The sequence below is a fragment of the Parasteatoda tepidariorum genome, chromosome 6, assembly GCF_982258835.1.
Source record: "Parasteatoda tepidariorum strain Cologne lab strain chromosome 6, Ptep-v5.0, whole genome shotgun sequence".
Taxonomy (NCBI): Eukaryota; Metazoa; Arthropoda; class Arachnida; order Araneae; family Theridiidae; genus Parasteatoda; species Parasteatoda tepidariorum.
Window position 1 is genome coordinate 17,506,679 of NC_141760.1, and position 15,250 is coordinate 17,521,928.

The following is a 15,250-nucleotide window of genomic DNA, read 5'->3' on the forward strand; positions in this document are numbered from 1 at the left end:
GTTTATAATGCTGTTTAATTTTTTAACCTTTGAGCACCTAATTTCATATAAAAAGGTTTCTACTATAACATAAAATATGATCGTATTGTATAGTGAGTTGACAATATAAACACACGGCATGCTACAGAAAGACCTATTGGTGTAAAATAATACTTTACTTTATTGTTATAATATATATATGTAATACGAGTCTTTTAAATTTTCGTCTAATGTTTTTTTAATTAAAAACTCATATATTAATTTATTTTTTTTACGCTTTAAACTTATTTTTTTGTCTGATAATGGAAATTTAAAATCTTCACTTAAATCTTGCGAAGAATGTTACTTATCATTGGGACCACGAAATTATGATCCATTTTTTTTTTATTGTTAAGGTTAAGTTCTTTCCTGAACTAAAATATTATGCTCAATAGTTAGATGTCAAAAACAGAAAACAATTCCGAAAATACGCCATTTTTTAATTTTAATTCAGGAATCGTTCGCGCAAAAGATTAAACTTTTTATTTTCTCACTTTAAAATGGCAGTTTTTCTTGAAACGACGCATATAAAGATAATATTTGAGCACAAATTATTTTTCATTAATTGGGAGTCTTCCGCATATTTCGCATACATCTAATGGAAGGCGGAGGTTTATGATTTGCTTATTATTATTGTCAGGAGGAAGGGGAAGTATGACTAACGTTTTCCCAATCACTTTATTCCCTTTCTCGGGGGAAAAAAATTCCAATTTAAATTATAAATATAATTGAACTGGAGGATAAAGCTACCTTTTCAAAAAATTTTACTTGAGCATATAAAAGGAATTTTAGGATTTGCTTATTTTTAATGCATAAAAAAGACGAGTATCAAAAAGTGTCGAAAATATAAAATTTAAAGTCAATTGTTGTGGGCCAATGTTCCACAATTTCCTGACCAACGACATAAAAGTGAGAAAGTGGTCAGCATTGGTGGTCAGTGGTCAGCTTCGCCTTTGCTTCCCATACAAACTACGTAACCATCGGATGTTCTCTCCTTGTAGTGCCATTTTTTTTCTGTTAATGTTATGTCAAAATATTTTTGGAACTGAGATTAATTTATATAAAAAGAAAATCATTTAGCCTATTTTTCTAAAATTAATTTGATTTTTGGGAAAGATGAGTGGGATTTTCAAATTTTTATCAATTGTAAGGAATTTACCATAAATTTGAACTTCTGTGCTTCTAAATTACCGAATTTATATATTACTTATTTATATATTACTTACAAATAAACTCGAAGAGAAATAATTAAGTGAACGAACACGAGCATGTGAACATGGCTTCTACTTAACCTTTCACTAACCTTTACTGTTACCCACATTTATATAAACAAAACCTCTGATTGTTTTATTTATTTATTTTTGTTTTCTGAAGTTATCAGCTAATATCTGCTCAAATTATAGATGGGAAAATAGCGTCGACATTAATTGGTGGGAAATATACTTCCTACACCTACGGCTATATAAAGGGAGTAAAAACGCAATCTGTGATAGAACCCCAGTTCTCATCAAAGATAGCCATCATGTTTCACTAAAAATTATGCATCTGTTATATTGAAATAGAATCTTATCATTCATAATTTATTAACCCTTTGAAAAAGATAAGACATCGGTGTCCCTTTTATGTATGTTTTGTATTCTCTCTAATTACAAGCAAAAATATATTTTAGTATTTTTTAACTACAAAAACACAATATAATACTAGTTACTAAAATAAATCTGTTAGATAATTGGAATTATATTTGTACTAAAATATAAAATCCTAAAAAAAGTAGTCTAAGAAAAAATTTATTCCTATTTATCAATAATTAATTTAATAAATTAAAGAAATTTCAATTATAAATAACTGTTTCTCTTAGATCTGAATAATTGCAAATAAGTGCAATTTTGAAAAATTGCGTAGAAGTGAGTCACACTTGGAAGGTTTTAGCTTTAACGCAAAAAAAAAAAGACACCGGTGTTCCATGCTGTATATTTCATAATCATAAGTTTTAAAATGCTAATTATAATATTGTTCACCTACTTTGGTTAAATTAATACAAAATAATGAAAAAAGTATAAAAAAATATGCTTAATAATAATTCAGCGTCAAATGGTTAAAAAATTTGAACACGTAACATCTTGAAAATGTTAATTTAGAATTTTTCGACATAATTATTTATGTTAAATATGTTGTTGTTGTTTCTAATGCCACTTGCCAATACCAACAAGACCAAGAATACGACTTCAACCAGATACACGTCACTGCCCGTTTACAGGGCGGACCTCATTCATACATTGTGTCAGGGGTTATTTTCATTTATCTAGAGATTATAATTTTAACTTGACCGTGGTGGCTCAGGGTACAGGGCGTTCGCCTTTCAATGAGGTGAACCGGGTTCGAATCCCAGCGATGGCTGGTCGATACGAATTCTGCAACTGACTCGAACCATCCACAGTACTGACATAAAATATCCTCAGTGGTAGAGGGATCATGGGTTAGTGTCCCCTTGCCGTCATGCTTAACGTGGGAGGTTTTTGTGTTTTTCCCCGCCGTGTAACGCAAATGCAGATTAGTTCCATCAAAAAGTCCTCCACGAAGACAAATTTCTCCCAATACCTGATTCAGGAGTTTCCTTGTCTTTCGGAGTGGGTTCAAAATTGCAAGGCTACGGAGTTCGACGCCGTTATAAAAAGACATTTATTAATTTATTATTTATTTGCTTATTTTTTCATAAAAAAAATTTAAATAGTACATTTATGCAAATATTGTGTAAAGATAAGTAACTCAATATTTTAAATTTATAAGTAACTTTAACTTAAAATTTTATAAGTTATTTCTCAACTTAAAAAAAAAAAAAAATCATTTTAAAATGCTACTTCAAAAATAATAATTAGAAAACTAGATAGTTTAAATTTCCTAAATTTTTCAGAAATCAAACATAAATCAATAATGTTCTTATTCTTATTCTCTACCTAGACTTTGTACACGGTACTTTTAAGAAAGATAATGTTAAATGTACATGATGATACAGGATCTATAATACTTTGTTCTTAACACTTTGCTGAAACGTGCTATTTTAGATAAGACTACATTTTATTACGTAAACAGTCATTGATAAATTATCTCGCAGCTGCTGAAACAAAGTGATCAAACGTTGTGTTCCGTATGTCAGCAGCTCTGAAAAATTGATATCTGTATAAAAAGCGAGCAGTCGTGGCCGAGTGGTTAAGGCGATGGACTTGAAATCCATTGGGGTCTCCCCGCGCAGGTTCGAATCCTGCCGGCTGCGTCACTTTTTTTATGAATCTACTCGTCACTTTTATCCTTGTCTTCTGGGTTGGGTTCAAACTTACACAGTTACGGAGTTGAACATTGGCAGTCGTAAAATCAAATTTGGGCAGGCTATTCAAAGGTGGTTATAAAATGCAAAATGCTAAAATTGAGAACCGTGGTGGCTCAGAGCTTTCGCTTCCCAATGAGGTGAACCGGGTTCGAGTCCCATCGATAGCTAGTAGATTCGAATTCATCACCCGGCTCGCACCAACCACAGTGCTGATGTAGAATATCTTCAGTGGTAGACGGATCATGGGTTAGAATCCCCTTGCCGTCAGGTTAACCGTGTGAGGTTTTCCTCTCCATGTAACGCAAATGCTGATCTGTTCCATCAAAAAGTCCTGCACAAAGACAAATTTCTACCAATACTTGATCCAGGAGTTCCCTTGTCTTCTGGATTGGGTTCAATCAAAATGGCAAGGCTACGAATTTGAACATCGGAAAGTCGTAAACTCGAAATTGGGTCGGCTGTTCAACGATGGTTGTGAAGTAAAATTTTAAAATTGAGTGTGCACTGTTTTCCATTTTATGTCGTGGGATGCTGTGAGTTCTCACATTTCTAAATAAACAAACACTCCTCAAGAATATGCATGTCGGTTTTTCAAAGGCTTCGAAGATTAATTTTTTTTTCAAGTGATGGTAAAAATTAATTTCCTTTTCTTCTCCACAGGGAAAGGCGGAACTCCGCGGGGGCATGGCTTTGATTTAGCGCGCTCCGCGGATTTTTCAGAAAAACATCTGTTTCACGTATCCAAACCTAGAAGCATCTGTTCATAAAAGCAACACTTTTTTTTTCCTTCTTCCAAAACTCCTCCTGTGTTTGAAGCTTGTTTTGGGGCCACAAAGGTACAAGATTCGAAGAAAGTTTCATTTGTTCAGACAACCGTGGTTCCGTGGTCTGACAGAGTGCGAAATTTCTTTTTAATTTTACCTCTGCCCCCCTCACAAATTATTTATATCGTTAAAGGTGCCTCATTGGAATTTTTTTTTTTAATTGAGTGTTTTGAGGGATATTAAAGAGGGACAGATATGGGGGAGAGTGTAATAAGATCGTCTGTTTTTTTTTCCTTTAAAAATAGACCATTTTTTTTATAAACGAAGAAATAGGGTTGCACCTGTGTCTTGCAACTTGTGATGAGATTTCCCTCTGAAGATTCCGACTTCTACGATCCATCTTGATAGCACTTTTTATTTTTATTTACTCCAAAATTTTGTTCTTTTTATGGTATCAAAAATGGCAACCACATTCATCCTATTATTATAGCTTTAAATTTAAACGCATGCAAACTTTTTGAGTATCGGAAATATTCCATACACCATCCAACCATGTCCAAGCACCTAGTGTACCTAGTAGCATATATGGGTGATTCTCACGAAACATGACAATTCGGACCAAAAAATTTCTTCAAAATAATCTAAAAATTTTTTTGTATACTTCTTTAGTTACACTTATTAATATCTTATAGTTAAGTTTATTGGCATTTACTCGAGAAAATAAAAAAATAGAAATTCACCAAATCTTGAATGCCAAGAAAATGACATATTACCTTAGAAGTTTAAAAAACAGTCATTAATTCTTTTTATCCACTGTAGAAAGAAACAAAAAAAATTTTGTTGCTGATATGTACAGAATAAAATTGTGTATAATAATCAATCATTAAACAAATAAATAACTTTGATTACATTCAAGCATTTTACAATCATACATAAGCTTGGTATTAGGTTGATATTTGCTTTCCCTCTTTACGGTATTAGCAGTTGAAAAGAATTTCGGGTAACACTTTAATGTCCTGGCATTCATAAGCCAGGAAAATGACAGCCAGGATAATGACAAATTCGCCATTTTATAGCATATAACTTTACTTTAATTTAATATTTTGGCCGAAAACGTTTATATTCTGCAGAAAACAACAGTGTTTCTAAAAATAACTCAGATAAATCTATGTAGTTTTTGTTATTAATGATTTCAAGAAGCCAGGAAAATGACAGCATAAAAACCTACTCACCTTGAAAAATTTTTTGAAATAGATTTTGAGCCAGAAAATTGGTTCTTTATTCATGCAACAAGAAGACATGTTCAGATAGGAGGGTATCTAATCAATCTATTAACACAAGATATTGATTCCTGGCGCTATCTATTTTGGTTATAAATCACTAAATAAAAGTAGCCAGAAAAATGACAGATTTTCATGGGACAAACAAATTATTGACATAAATTTTTTTTTTGAACGAAGTTTTAGTAAACAATACCCTCTGCGTATATTCTAGAAATGCTTACATAGGATAAGACAGAAAAAATTAGATTTTGAAAAATGAATAGGAAGTTTTGAAACTAGTTATTATTGGAAATATTGTTTGGGACATGCCAGGAAAATGACATTTTGATATTCAATTAAATTATTTAAGTATACAAAACAGTCAATGCTAGTGCAAAGTCATTTTAAAATGCTAACAGCAATGCTATTTGTTAGTTTTTTTCAAAAAAAAGTTCTTCTGTTCTTCTAGTATTAGATCTTGGAGCAAGGGACAGTGAATTGTCATGTTTCGTGAGAATCACCCATATACGCCGGTTGTTTACTTAACCAACAGCATTAACAAAACATGTATTGCTGCGATCAATGCATGTTTTAAAAGAGAATAGGCTTCCCCGAATCAAAGGGAACTCGTTATGTACTTCGAAAATGCACTTTAAAATCAGTGGTGCACGCATCTTTTCCTTCATTAAATTAACTGAAATGGTGTCAGCTGATTCATAGAACTTTCTTAACGTAGAAGTCTGTGGTAGACATGAATGGACTGTAAGGCGGCTGGGGAATCGATTGCACCTTTGAATCGGCCAGTCAGCGTTCAACAATTTTCTCATTTGTGGATTGTTGGTCATAATCTTGTAAACGGTGCATTTTGTTTTCAATTTAAACTTATACTTTAAGGCTGTTTTTTGAAGGCTCCGTCGTAATATGAAATGAGGCTATTTTGCTAATAATATACTATTTGTATAACTGCTGTGAATTTGCAATTGTTACTCATGACAATTAGGTCAAGTTTAGCCTTTCTTAAGCCAGTGCTGTTTTTGCTTATATTGAAAACGGTGCAAAACGCCAACATGGAGAAAAGCCACAGTTTTGTTAAAATAGAAAGCGTTTGTGGTCTAATTTTTTAATATTTTAAAACTTACTTCAATGCTGCGTTAACTGGGCTTATAAAAATTTGTGCAAAAACTGAGAATAAGGTAGTGATTTTGGATCATTTTCATCTTCTAGGCCGAAAAATGTCGCCAAATTGGCGATTTTTAAAAAGTCTAATAACTTTTAAAAATATTTATTTGTCTGTCTTTAAACTCAGATAATTCTTCACAGCAAGATTTTATATATAATATAAAATCATTGCATTGCTTCAAGTGTAAGGCACTTAATCTATGGCTTTTTAATCTTCCTTGGTGACAGAGCTTCGAAAAACAATGGTCAGACTCATTTCGCCAGTGTCGATCATTGTTGACCTTTCGCCGCGGACTTCATCACTAATCTCTTGATGGTCTTAAAAAATGCCATTTGTCAAGGGGTAACAATCATAAACGAATCATTTCTACCATAGAAAAAGTTTTCACTACGGTTTTACCATGTTTCTCACAAAATTTGATGGTCTTCAATTAGCTTCATCGAATGCTGAAAGGCGGATTTCTACTGAGACGGAAAAGCGTTTTATAGAAATAACTGTTGTTCTCTGGATGGTCGGAGATGATTGCGCATGCTGAGTCTCCACCAATAACTAGTCCGAACACATATATGTTACGCATGTAAAACACCCTTTATGTGACGATGGGGCTTTTAAGTCCCACTAATATTATTTCCCTATAGCATTGGAACGAGAAAAAGAAACTTGTTTGTCCCTGTAATATGACTTTCATTTATGATTACGGATTGACAACAGACGATTATTTGAAGATGAGCATCACTGTGGAACTATTTAGCAATTGGTATTTTGTTCAAGGACTCTAGTTAAAAAAAAAATATTAAATGTGTAACTTGAATTAAAATTTTATAATGTGATGTTGGTCCCACATTAAAAATTAGAAAATAGTATTGAATATTAAAAAAAAAAATAATTATTTGCCAAAGTGTAAAATTGGCATTGTAAAATGGGACAAAAAAGTTCAACGGCGATTATAAAATAAAATATTTGAATGAGTTACTTCTTTGTTAACTGTATAGAAGCCCCTATTTCAACGCCTAACTTTTGAAACTTCGGAAATTTAGTTTCATGTTAAAAAGGAATACATACAAATTTTAAATCAAAAAAAAGTCGCATAGTAAAAAATAACTTATTCAAAATTTCATAATCTTACTTTTAAATTTTGAGGAGATATATAAACAAGCTGAGAAATAATTTCGTTGCGCTAACTTTCTTTTCTAACAGTGAGATCGTTTATGTAAACTCGTTTCCCAACTATATTGTTGCTTTATGTACATACAAAGCCATCAAAACTTTAACAAGAGCGTAAAAATGAAAACTTAAATATTTAACCTAAATAGCCCAATCTGGAGCGCGTTAAGCGCATAGAAGTTGAGATAAATTTAATATCTTTTTATTCACATTCCTTATAAGTTGTAAAATAACTAAGTTAAAAATTTATGTGCAATCCATGCTTTTGTGGTTTAACAGAGATAAAAAGCAAGTTTTTAAAACAATCGGCTTGTTTTAAGACCGGATGTTACATGTTTAATTTACAGCTTTATCAGAGTCGTCATTTACATAAAACCATCTGCAACACTGAATTTATAAATAGCGAAATGGACAGGAAATTTACATTAAATGCTAACGTTTTCTCCCAATGTAACATTAAACTGTGTTTGCGATTTATTATAACACAGCATGCTTTAATAGAATAAGTAACATTTTGTTTAAATTAGTTCCTTTTTTTATTATTGCACTATTTTAGTTAATAGGACTCTCTAATCACCAACTTGCTTCGTACTCACCATTGTTTTCTGGTTTGTTTAATTTATTCTCAAAACCCAAAATTTTTCTAAAAAAGATAAATTTTAGTAAAGTATATAATTATTATAATTTAATGTGAGAAAAATTTGCTTGTATGTTAATCATAATGAAATAAACGATTACCTGGGTTTTAAAAATAATCAGCTTGAACTTGAAAAAAAGAAATTTCAATTAGGTATACAGAATGTTTAAATTGGGTATCATTAATGGAACGGAAAGATGCCCTCTCTAATCAAAAAGCGAGGCCCTTATGATTTTTAAATTTTGTCTAATTGCTTTTCTATGAATTATCACTGAGTTTGATCAAGGTCTTAAACTTTCATCACTGAAAATTAAGATTTAAAATAATGTTTTTGCTTTGTTTTCATTTCGAGTTAATATCGGTATATTTGAAAAATATTTAGTTGAACATATTTCCTGGAACAGCTTATAAAATAAATAAGTCTAATATTTTTCTTCAAAATTTTTTTATAAAGTGTTATAATTGTCATGAATCGTTTAATGGATCTTAATATTTTCAAAAATCTTTTATCTTGTTGTAAAATTTAGTTTATTTTTTATTTTTTTATTTTTTTTTTTTTTTAAAGGTAAAAAGCGATAAAAATAAAAATATTTTATTCTATTCGATTTTTTTATTTGAATTTGTAAAAAGAAAAAAGGTATTCAATTCATTATTTTTTACATTCTATCTATTTTTTTACAGTTTTAAATATCTTTTATTTTCTCACTTTGTATCCTCACTTGTATTTCCACTTGTTGATAGCCATTTCCTAATTGCTTTACCATTTTCCCGTTTTTCTAAAAAAAAATTTTTAAATTAAGTTTATAGCAAATAGAATAATAGAAAGAAAATATTACAGAGCCATGTTGGCTCAGGAGATAGAGCGCCCGCCTCCCAATTGGGTGAACCTGGTTTGAATCCCCGCGATGGCTGGCCAATACGAATTCTACACCCATCTAGCACTGGCCACAGTACTGACGTAAAATATCCTCAATGGTAGACGAATCATGGATTGGAGACCCCGTCACGCTAACCGTGGGAGGTTATTGTGATTTTCCTCTCCATGTAGCACAAATGCCAGTTAGTTTCATCAAAAAAATCCTCCACGAAGGCAAATTTCTCACAATACTTGATCCATGAGTTCCCGTGTCTTCTGGATTGGGTTCAAAATTACAAGGCTATAGAGTTGAGTTTTGGTAGTCGTAAACACAAAAAGTGGGTCGGCTGTTCAACGACGGTTATAAAATAAAATAATTGTGTGTTTTTGATTTATATTAAACAATCCATAAATAATTTACATAGGAAAACAAGGGTTTTTTACTTTTCTTATGGAAAAAAAAAATTGAGAATGGTTTTTACCAACTGGTATTTAATATCTTAATTATTTCCAGCGGCAGCTTTTTGACTTCCAAGAAGCGAAGACTGCATCCTTATTGCGCAACATCATTTCCTCTAGTCCACGTGCTTTTTCTGCCGGCAGAGCAACGGCCGCCAAATATGCAGGTTTTTATTAAAGGAAAAGGCATTTTGTCTCAAGATAAGATAACAACTCCACTTAAATTATCACACAGAGACTTTAGTTTAATTAATAAATGGAAAAGAAATGGTTGAATAATCACAGGGGTCTCCAATGGGGGGAGCAAGTTACATTAAACAATTTTCTTAAGGGGTGATACCATTTATATATTTTAAAGACTTAAATAAATAATCCAAAGGAAACGAAGAGGTAAGATATTATCTGATTAAAAACATCATTCGACATGTTTAAACTCCGCTAAAAATCAAGCTCCCATTTACTTAATTTGTTAAACAGGCGCACTCACTTTAAAATTAAGATTTAATTAAAGCGATATGTATGTCCGTTATCAAGAATACGAGAAATTATCAATTGCTGCACATTGTTGGAATCTTGGGCATAAATTCAATTTCAACAATGCCAAAATTATATCCACCCCAGTTACATCAACTCATCTTGATAACCAAGAATCTTTTCATATGAATGCTGATTTCCTTTTAACGACATTAGTTCCTCACAAACACTCCATAGCACGTGGAAAGGCATTTTACCCTGATTTGCCCCTCTCGGCCACTGTGGTTTTTCTTATTATGTTTCTTATCTTTTTTTTTCTCTCGCGGCTACTGTGTTTTGTACTAGTTTTTTTTTTACCACCTTTATCTTTCCATTTCTCCACTGTCAACTTTACGTTTTTATTTCAAATCACTTTTGTTTCTTCTCATTCACGTCTGGTAAGTCTTGAAAATGGGAGCCTGTTTTTTGAGCGCTTGAAAAATGTCGACTGTTAATTCCAATTTTGTATATTTTTGAAGTGATTAAAGTTTTTAATCAATTAATATTCTATTGACTTGTTTGGAAATATATAATTTCAAAGTAGTAAAAATGAATTTTTTTTTTTAAATTTTTTTTTTATTTTCTGGTTGAGATGTTTTTAATAACAATCCTATTGTAATAGCAATAGATATTTTTCATTAAAAAAAAACTTTTCGATAGGGGATTTTTTAAAAAAAAATTTTCTCCCATAATTTTTGTTATACACTCAAAGCTTCAAATATAAATAATTCCTTTCCTTTCTCCTTCAAGAGTAAAAACACATTTTTAATCAATTTATATACACATTTATATACAATTGGTTAATTGTTCATAACCACAAACTGAAATAGCATAGTAAAAAGATATGTTGAGTTGCTATGTAGACTGGTAAAATAAAATAACAATATGAACTCCTGACATATTATTATTTCATTTTTGCAATTATTGCATATTATTCTATATGTAATTTTTTTTTTAAATTTAAACCACAATTTATATTTTAAAAAAATGGTTAACAATTGCACCCACTTCCCAAATAACCCTTTTATCATATTAGTATAGATCAAATTTCATGCCACCAAAATCTATGCCATAGAATGACCGGGTTTTCCACGATGTTACTTTTTTTTCTGAAAATCATGTTTCACAAAATTTTATTAATTAATAATTGGGAAACCTGCGTTGTCCACCAGCTCTTTAGGGATTAGATACATGAAAGCAGTAACTTTAATCCTTACCCGGTATCCCTTTCATGTATTTTTTTTTTTTTTTTTGAAGGTCTACTTACAAGCAAAACTACATTTTGGTATTTTTTAATCGTAAAAAATAGTTCAATAGTTATTAAAAAAATCTGATTTATAATCTAAATTATATTTTTACTAAAATATAAAATCCCCAAAAAGGAGTTAGAAAAAAGATTTTTCTCATTCATATTTAAAAATTTATGGATACTTTATTTTGTAAATTGAAGCAATTTCAATGATGAGTAACTGTTTCTTTTAGATCTAAATAAGTGTAAATGAGAAAAATGATTGTTGAAAGTGATTGAAAGATTTTACTTTTAACACAGAAAAAGACACCGGCGTCTTATGCTGTATTTCATAACCATAAATTATTTTAAAGTTAAATATAAAAATTCTCTCTTATTTTGACTTAAATTAATGCAGAATAATGAAAAAAATATGACAAATAAGTTTAATAAAAACGCTGCGACAAAGGGATAAACAACCTAAAAAATTTTTCAAAGAACTATATGGGTCCTCTACTTTAACTAAAAGTTGTACTATGAAGCTATGACCTTAAAACATTTTAAAATTTGTAATGGCAAAGCCTTTTAAAAAAAATTTTAGCTCTAAAAGTAATAACCGTTACGTTTTAACCTTATTATTATTATTATTTTTATTAAATCAAACACCTGCAATCGTGAAGTTTCAGCGCTTAGAAATTTTAAACTAAAAAAGTTATCAGTATTGTAGTTTAAAAGTGCGTAAGAAATGTACTTGTAAAAAGTGTTTTAGTTTTTAACCCAATGAGTAGCCCAAGAATAAGGGGATAAAATTTTTATTTTACTAATAGTAATTTATCTTTCGTTTTTCGCCCTATCACGTGACAAAATAATTACTTATATTTTCTATGATTCCTTTACTTCTCTTAAACGTTTTTCAAACATTTTAAAATAAGTTTCGACAAATTTAGATTTATTCCTACAGTAATGGGATAAAAATACCGGGGGGGGGGGAAGTTTAAAAAAACCTTATCTACAGCTTTCAACTCTTTTTCCCAAGCTGTCGTGATAAAATGTGTTTACATAAGCAACATTGTATCTTGAAAGAAGAAGAAGGCAGTCAACTCTTTCCAGGAATTTCCAATACCTTATTTCCTCCGCCAAATCAATTAACATTTTCAACGCACTAATTAATCGCCAAACAGCTGTTATTAACAATTCATTTCCTGTCATGTTTCATCAGCTCAAGAAAACAAACGAGACATTTCCGCCAGAACAACAAAAAGCACCAAAACTCTTGGTTCACCATCCTCCGTGTGGAAAAGAACTCCCTTCAATTCCCACAGATCACTTTCAGTTAAGTTATAAAAATCGCTATCTTGGCGAACAAAAACCAGAAGCAATAAGAATGGACAATCTTTATAGGATTTCCGGCGGTCTAACTTGGCTAAGGGGCAATATTATTTCCTGCCAACATCATACCTTTTCTTAACTCACCTTGGCCGAGCTCTTCGTTTCATGTTCTTTTTTTCACCTTCTTGAAAACCTGTCGCTGTTCCGTAATTAATTTGCGAACCCTTTTGTCACTGATTAAATGGTTGTGTGGGAAAGTGAACTTAATGGAAAAAACTAGTTGAATTAGGAAATAAAGAGATTTGTGGGATTAGAGATAACAGAACCAATTTGGTTATTTGTTTCTTGTCTTTCGAAAATCGTGGATCATGTTTCTTCGGTAATGTGTCGTTAGATATCGCTATAGTTTGTTTTTAAATCCATTAAAGTGTTTAGGATTCCGATGTAAATTGAGATTTCAGAAATGTCACATTCTTTATGAAATCATAGAAAGAATATACTTCTGTTTAAAAGTAAAAAAGAAAAAAATCATCTTCATATATTCGATATATATCTATAATGATAATGGTAGATGAAATAGAATTAGTATATCTCTAGCTTTTTCCAATTTTTAATATTTTGAGTAAAAATTATAATAAAAATTATAGACATAATAGATATAGATCTATAGATATAGAATAATTATAGATATAGATATATAGATATAGAATAATTATAGATATAGATCTACAGATATAGAGTAATTATAGATATAGATCTATGGATATAGAATAATTATAGATCTATAGATATAGAGTAATTATAGATATAGATCTATAGATATAGAATAATTATCGATATAGATCTATAGATATAGAATAATTATAGATATAGATCTATAATTTTTTTAAAGTATAATAAAAATTATAAATTAGATATATCTATAATTTTTATTTTTTATTTTACTTATTTATTTATTATTATTTTTTTGAAGGATACAGTTATTTTGTGATAACTGCAAAGAAACAGTTTTGAAAGGACGTCAGTAAAAAATCGAAAAATATAAATTGGCAAATGCTGTATATAGACATTAAAAAGTATAATAAAATTCTTATAAGATGATTTACATATACAGTTGAACCATCGTTCCCGCGTCTTACGTTTTCCCATATGTTTTGTCCTGTTTTAACTGTCCCGTCATAAATCCTATTCTTATAATCTTAATAATACCCATTTAATTCGTTTTTAAAACTAGCCAATTCTTGCGTCTTCTATGATTCCGAAATTCTGCCGATCTTAAAACAAATAAATAAAAAGTTATTTTTCTTAGGAAAAAAAAACCATGAACTGCTGACGCTAATGGTGATGAAGAAAATGAGGATTTGTTATTACTCGCGGAAATACCTTAAATATCACGTTTGATGTTTATAAACATCAGTTGAAGAAAATGTTGAAACTCGTGGTGTTTTCGGTTCACGAAACAATTTCAGAAGCCAAAGAAGTGCTAAGTGATATCGATGGTGAAGAGAGCGAATCCCCATAACCCATCATTTGCAGAAGGTCTCAAAGCCTTTGGAACTTCACACTATCTTATAGAAAATAAAGAGTTGTAGTACACACTTAGATAAAATGAAAACCTTTTCCGCGAACACAGTGAAAATACTTTGTGCAGGCATTGATCAACTTTTGTAAGTATTTTCAACACCTCATTTTGGCGAACTACGCGGCTAAATGTTTAATAGTACTTATAGAACTTTATTTTGAGTCAGACCGCAGGAGTCCCGCAGTGGACTGATCGTTAAGACACGGTTCCCAGCAGATCACCGAAGTCAAGCATCACTGGCTGCGGTCAGTGTGCGGGTGGGTGACCTCTTGGATCAGTCTGCGTAGGGACCGAGGGTGTGCGGTATTGGTCCTCGTTAATCTGTTCGACCGTAAAGTGCTCGACTTCGCGCGCAGGTCGTCGGACTACCGAAACGGGGGTGCCATCACCTCCGCAGAGGATCAAAATTGTGATGGCATGTCTTCGGATCATCCTCCGGGATGTTTCCCAGACCGTCGCCAATAGCCCATTGTGCAGCTCTAGTGCGACGTAAATGAACTACTACAACAACAACAACATACCACAGGAATTAGTTTAATAAAAGACCAAAAAAGCGGAAACTGAAAATCCAAAAATATTATGCGCAAAAACACTTTTTTAAATAATTGAAAAAATACCTGAAATTTAAGAAAGGAAAAAGTGTAAGTGTGAAACATTTATTCGCAGAGTGTTATCAAATGTTTTATTAAATGTGTGAATAATAAATGTTTTAATAAAAATATCTATGCGACATTTTATTTATTTATTTAAATTGTTTGAAGATGAAACTCAACTTTGTGATTTTTAAATCACGTGAATAGAATCTGGTCAATTAACGCGTTGAATATCTTGTGAGGTCACCGGTGACCGGCACTGAGTTTGTTCTTAGCGCCACGGGGGTCACCGGTGACCGGCGAAGCCAAGATTATTAGAAACACATAATTCGAGTAAATT

The 15,250-nt window shown here is 31.3% G+C and overlaps 1 non-coding gene across 1 annotated transcript; it reads left to right on the forward strand.

Annotated features, from left to right (window-relative positions):
- The first annotated feature begins 3,207 nt into the window (after window positions 1-3,207).
- On the forward strand, window positions 3,208-3,289 carry TRNAS-UGA (transfer RNA serine (anticodon UGA)). The gene has a single exon. It is a non-coding gene; the product is annotated as a tRNA-Ser (tRNA).
- The last annotated feature ends 11,961 nt before the right edge of the window (window positions 3,290-15,250 follow it).